The sequence below is a fragment of the Solanum pennellii genome, chromosome 1 (genome assembly GCF_001406875.1).
Source record: "Solanum pennellii chromosome 1, SPENNV200".
Classification (NCBI taxonomy): Eukaryota; Viridiplantae; Streptophyta; class Magnoliopsida; order Solanales; family Solanaceae; genus Solanum; species Solanum pennellii.
This window is the reverse complement of record NC_028637.1, coordinates 64,894,848-64,902,103: the sequence shown is the minus strand read 5'-3', so window position 1 is coordinate 64,902,103 and position 7,256 is coordinate 64,894,848. Positions and strand designations below refer to the sequence as shown.

General features: G+C 32.1%; 2 pseudogenes; one reads left to right on the top strand and one right to left on the bottom strand.

Annotated features, from left to right (window-relative positions):
• Positions 1–1,847, bottom strand: part of LOC114075295 — a 5,237-nt pseudogene extending 3,390 nt beyond the window's left edge.
• A 2,161-nt stretch (positions 1,848–4,008) lies between these two features.
• Positions 4,009–6,295, top strand: LOC107032368 (annotated as a pseudogene).
• The last annotated feature ends 961 nt before the right edge of the window (positions 6,296–7,256 follow it).

Sequence of the window (7,256 nt, the reverse complement as noted above, 5' to 3'; positions counted from 1 at the left end):
AACGACTATCATTGGGGATTAATTAAATTATAATCAAAAGTGTTAGTCAATATAGGAACAAATAAAATAAAGAAATATAGAAAAGAAAATTTTGAACTTGGGCCAATTTGCCCAAATTCTACTAAGTTGGGCTTTGGCCCACCTGTCCTATTTCTAAGATAATGACCCAAAATAGGTCTTGCCCACTTAGGAACCAATTGGGCCTGCTGAATTTTTCTTTGGGCTTTTGGCCGCTTTCCATTTTTTTTCCATCCTCCATGACATACATTAGGTGTATATCCTGTAGATAAATACTGTATATCGATAATTCTTGAGCTCCCACACCTGTAATTTTTATCCAGATCTTTGTATTTCTGCGTTTTCCAAGTATTGGCACACTTTCAACTATATATCACATATATCTACCGTATACCAGTGTATACATATGGTATATCAGATTGGTTTTCGACTTTCAAGGGCTGAAAAAAAATTTCCAGCACCATATTGTTGCTTAAACCTGTCCATCTGCTTCCTAAATTGGCCAAAATGGCTGAATCAACGGAGAAAAATTGAGCCTTCACGGCTCATATAGCGGAAGCTAGAAGAAGTGAGAAATCCCAAGGAATTCGGTCAATGCCATAAAAAGAAAACCGAAAATTAGCTAGAGGAGAAGGACATATAAACAAGCAAACGAATCAATGAGACAAAAAAAATAAGTGCAGTGGTTATTCAAACACTCACGGAATCAAAATAAAGGGGTCCTAGAATAGGCATATATGTATGTACAGACAACATGGCAGCGATGACAAGTTTAGCTCTAAATATGAAAAAAGCTTCTGGCAATAATATAGTAGTAAAATACATATGAAAGGGGACCTCTTCCTTAAGATAACAAAATAAGAATTTCAAGTAAGGATATTTAAAGGAAACAGTGAGCAATTAATCCATTATCTAAATACTCCCATAAAATAAATATCTCAAAGTTCACCTATTTGAATTTCTTTCCTAGATAACTAAAGGAATAATCCAAATTTCATTTATGAACCTTTTATGCTCAGAACCAAACTAAACAGAGCTGGTGTTGCAAGACCTAACATATATTAATAAGGCGCGATCAACGAAAAGCATACGGAGCAATACAAAAGGTGAAACCCAGCAAGTATAATCAAAATCGAGGACATAACGAAACAAAATAGAGAAACCATACTTAATGAACTCTCATGCTAAGTTAATGTTCTATTGAATAGATATATACTAGGACATTTCTAGTCAAGAATGCTGAGAACAACTTAAACAAATGCAAAAGAACAATAATCGGCCATATGGAGATACATGCTAGCAACAAGCTTTTTGCATTCNATTTTGCATTCGTGGCAATATTTCAGACTAACTAGGATGAACGAACGAGGTACGAGAACATCTAATCCTCCTATACACTAGGATGAATAGTGTATTTTGGCCCTTGAGGGAAAATCATCGTTCCGAGCAAACATATTGCAAATGCGAGGGACGCGTCTCTTTTTATTTTTCTTTGGAAACGAACTCGTCTTTATATTTCTCATAAGCCCTCGCACGCCCGAACCGATAATATAGTTTCTGAAGGGTATATTTGGGGCAGGGAGCTTGTCCATCCACTCGGCTTTAACCAATGACAACTTTTCTTTAATTTCAGCGAAATCCCATATTATGGGATTTAGGAGATCTGTATCTGGATTTCGTTTCTTTTTGTTGCACATTGCGATACTTTCATAGCTAATAAGAACTTCTTTTATAGTTGGCGTCAACTCCACTTCCCCAAACCGAAAGACCATGTTCTCACTATCCCAGAATTTCACCAGCGTCCCAATCAGGCTACGCCACGCATTCATCTCTAGTTGCGACGGAAGGTAACCTATGTGTTTCTGAACGATCATTTTATCATCGTTGTTCATGAACCTCCACCATACTTTGAGGAAAGGATCGGGGATAGTAACCATTCTTGTTTTCAAAGGCTTGTATGTCGAATTCATCCTACAAAAATAGCAAACAAAAATTAGTCAACCCCCCCCCCCCGCCCCGTAGACAATAAATTGTTTTAAAATACATATACATCCTTCAATTAACACGTAAGCATTATTATCTATTTTTGGCAATTTGGGCCAAGTAGACACAAGGTGGGCTTCTAATGGGCCCAACACGCCTTGGGCGTTGGGTCATCATAGTTCAAATGCTCCTAAGTCCGGGATTTGTCTCAACTCTACGCTAGTTGACTAGGAGTGGCTTTCAAAAGACTGAGAACCCAAACGGACAATTTGGGCTGAAACTCGCGACAACCATTGGACGCATAACGAACCAATAAATTGTCGCTAATTTCGAAAGAGGGTGAGTATAAAAAAAGTCCGGCTGTGGTTCCGCAAACCATCCTTTAATATACTATACATATATATATATCGGAAGATGCCGTAAAATGCAATGACAATTTATGAAAATTTAAACATATTTTGCACAAACATCATTTTAACAACTAAAACCAATTAGTCAAACAGTCAAATCTTATGGTTAGAACTTAACTAATCCCCAGCGGAGTCGCCATTTCTGTTTTTACTTAAAAATATATAATATATATAATAGTAAAAAATGACTAAGTTTCGAAAAATCAATTAATCTTATGATTTAAGAGAAATCGATTTTCCAAATTACTGAGTTGCCACTAGATTTTAGTAAAAATCAAGAAAACTTAAAATTATTTTTTCAAAAGACTTAAACAGATAAAAATCAGTTGAAAAAGGTTCGAATTTTAAATGTACATTCCGAGAAGGTGTTAGGCCCTCGAAATGCCCGCTAACTCGCGGTTGACCGGCGATTTGACTAAAATGACCTTCTACTTGAATTTTACAACTTTTACGAAAGAAAGTTCATTTTATCATTTTACTTAAAATTATTATTATATTTTCTAATCAATCAAATTAGTGAAATGAAAAAGATTATTTTAAAAAGGGAATGACTAAAGATGGTTGAATGGAAAAGGAAAAAAAAAATTAATAAGGGCTTAGTGACTTGTATAAAAATACATATGTATAGATTATTTTTATTTTCACTTATTTATCATTTAAATTAATTATCTTTTCTACGAAAAATAGCTATTGACAAAGGCCAAGAAGTAGAATAAACTAAGTAAAGTTATAGTAAAAATTTAAGGAATCCCATAGTGTAATTCAATAATTACACTCTGTCCCGACAAATTTAGTATTTACTAAAAATCCCTTAAATTGTTGTGCCGTGATACTTTAGACTCTAGTGATACATGGTAAATGATACATGGTAAGTTTAAACTGTTAAGAAAAAAATGGGGTTAAAACGGTACATTTAATCTTGTTAACTAAAACAGCTTAATTTACGGTAACAGATCATTAATCAGCATTAAATCAGCACGTAATTGGATATTAATTTCAAATTTTAAAAATCAAAGATTATTTTATCTATTTTGAATACATTTTTTATGAACAATCTGTTAAATTTCGAACTGCAGTAATTTATTGTTGTTACTGTGGATTTTTCAAGATGAATACATCAATTTTGATGAGACATTCCGGAATTTGGGTGAACGAAATGCAGTATGAAAGTTACAAAATCGATGGAATCGTTGTTGGGGATTCAATTTCGTTTTCTAATCTCAAAGCAGCAATTGCAGCCGAGTTGGATATTGATGTATCAAGGAAAGAAATTGAAATTCGATACATTGTAGAAGGTAACTCCTGTCTGATGAAGCTTAAGAACGATATGAGTGTTAAACTATATTTTGAACTGAAAAAAAACGAGCCTGGATTTTCAATGTATCCATTATGTATTGACACAATTGAAAAGAATGGTGGTATTGTACATAACTTTGATAGAACAAGTGGAGAAATAACATGTGTAGAAGGCACAACACATGATACACAGGCTTTGGCAATGGTTGAAACTAGATTATTTGATTCACATGAAAATGCAGAAGTTGGAGTTACAAATGTTATAATCAATTCAGATATTGTTGATGTGAAGACATGTCAGATGTATAAGGATAAAGCAACACTTGTAGATGTGATGACGAAATATAAGATAAAGAACAACTTCAATTGCAAAGTAAAGAGGTCTGATCAACAAAGGTATGACGGTGTTTGATATTTTAATGTATCATTTGTTCTTTGATATTTTAATTAGTACATGAAACATTACTATTTTAAATCAAAACCTACTTGTATCATTTGTTCTTTGATATTTTAATGTATCACCATTTCAGTAATTTGTTTTGATACATTGAAATAACTATTTTGATACTTTAATATACTACTGCTGATATAGTAAGGACTGTATCAATTTAAACAGTCATATCACAACTAGTGGATACTTTTCATTAATGTATCACCATTTAATTAATTTCTTAAAAACTGGTTGATACTTTTTGTGTAATTTATTGTTTGATTACTTTAAACATTATTGTTGAATATATTATATGATGCAATTGCTATATATATTAATATGCTTAAAAAATGTACGCAGCTATGTGTTGGTATGCTTTTCAGACAAATGTGGTTGGACTATGAAGGCGTCGTGCAGGAAAAAATCTGATATATTCATTGTTAGAAATTTCAATAGTGAACATACGTGTCCGATGAGGGAGAGGGTATTAACCAAAGTCCAAGCAACAGTCGGATTTGTAAGTGGAGTGACTGCTCCAAAATTGGTCAATCATAAACGAATTTATACTCCAAGAGATATAATTGATGATATTAGAGAATATTATGGGGTTGAAATATCTTACCAGCAAGCATGACGTGCTAAAGAACGTGCACTCTCCATGATTAGGGGAAAATCATCTGCAGGATAGACGGATGCCGCGATATATACACATGTTAAAAACTGTGTATCCAAATTCTTATATAAGAATGCATAAGACCGAAGAGGATGAATTTATGTATCTGTTCATCGCCTTAAGACCATTCATTAGGGGATTTAAATACTGCAGACCAGTAGTTGTTGTGGCTGGTGCACATCTGAGTGGAGCTTACAAAGGGACATTTGTATCAGCAAGCACACTTGATGGCGCAGGTATTTTTTTTATAGTAATGATGTGTTTTTATATATTACGTATCAAATAATATAATGTGTGTGTAATCAGGTTGCATATTTTCATTGGCATATGGTGTTGTTGACACCGAAAATGATTGTTCATGGACATGGTTTTTCGAACAGTTCAAACATGCATTTGGCGATAGAAAAGATATGTGTGTTGTTTCAGATAGAAATGAGAGTATCATGAAGAGTGTGAGGATTGTGTTCCCAAATGTACCTCATTATGCATGCATCTGGCATCTTTGGAAGAATGTATGTGGAAACTTTAAAAGGAGCAGAAAGCCATAAGTGATCTATTCTACTCTATGGCCAAGGCATATAGAAAGGAAGATTTTGATAAGTTGATGGCTAAGGTTGATAGAATTGATCACAGGGTTAAGGAGTACCTTGAATATGCAGGTTACGAAAAGTGGTCAAGAGTTCATGCAACAGTAAACAGAGGTAGAATGATGACTTCAAACATTGCAGAATGTATCAATAGTTATCTTGTTGAAGCACGCCAATTAACTATATTAGAATTCGTGGAAGATGTTAGAATTCTTTTTGGATCTTGGCATTGCAAAAACAGAGAAGTAGCCTCATACACAAAGGACACATTAGGGAGAAAATTTGAGGAATTGTTGATTATAAACGCGGCTAAAAGTTCAAAAATAGAGGTATGTATCATTAAATAATACTTTATATTATATATATCTAATTCAGTGTATCATTCTGCATTTTTGAACATGATTTGTTTTTTAAAAATTATATATTTAAAATTTTTAATGTACACAGGTTGTTCCATCATCTGAATTTATTTTCTCAGTTTATGAAAATGGAAGAAGATATATTGTTTGTCTTGAGCGGAAAGTATGTTCTTGTGGTAGATTTCAACTAGATGAGATACCTTGTTCACATGCGATCGCTGTATTGAAAAAAAATGTCACAGATATGAATCCGTATTGCTCTGATTATTACAAGCCTGATGCATTGGCAAAAACATATGAAATTTCAATGGTACCAATGCCAGATAACGAAGATTGGTCAGATCCTAATAATGTGGTAGCTGAAACTGTGTATCCACCTAGATACAGAAGATCATCTGGACGACCAAGAAAAAGAAGAAGAAAGAATGCAGATGAAAAGATTTCGGTGAACACAAACTGTTGTGGACAATGTGGACAAGAAGGACACAACAGAAGAACTTGTACTTTCTACCCAAAAGAGAAGTGAATTAGTCGTAATGTTTCTATGATATCAAGAATAATTTATAACGTAAACATTTTAATGATTTTCAGTTTTCATTACAGTTGCAAATTGAACACTTTTGGTTTAGATAAATAAACTTAATAACCTGTGTTAATTAAATTTGAAGTCGTGCTTTTGATTGTAAATACTTTGTTATTATTGGTGTTGATAAATATATTTGTGTCAATATTTCTTTTTCTTATAAAATTTTATAAATCTTATGATACACTAAGATATATAAATTTAAGAATTATTAGGTAACATATTGTACATGATACATATGGTTTATCCAATGTATCGTGTACTTTTAGTGTGTGTTTGGTACATGTGTATCATTTGCTTTGCACAATGTATCATCTCCATTAGATAAAAAATAAAAAATCTTATTGAGGTTAGTGTGTACTTTACAATGACTATAAATCATGTATCATGTGATTTTATATAATTTAACTTGTGTAATGCTTTTTTTGATATGCTTTTCTTGAAATTTACAGTAAATAACTTTACTTTTGAAAAATAATACCAATTCATATAACTATGCTATTCATTATACCTAAATATCATGTAAAATTTAAAAATTATAGGGTAACATATTGTACATGATACATATGGTTTAGCCAATGTATCAGGTATTTTTAGTGTGTGTTTGGTATATATGTATCATTTGGTTTTGCCCAATGTATCATCTCCATTAAATAAAAAATTTAAAAATCTTTATTTCTATGTTTAATTATAAATACTTTGACTATACTTTATTAAAGGAATTAAACCTGTGTGACGCTATAATATGTATGATATTTATATTTTCAAGATAAAAATATTTGTTACGTAATTTTAAAAAAAATATTCATGGAAATTGACAAAACCAAAAAAATAACATTAAAAAGGATCAAAATACTTGTTCAATAACATATAAAAACAAGAAATATAACATTAAAACATTGTTTTATCATAAAATG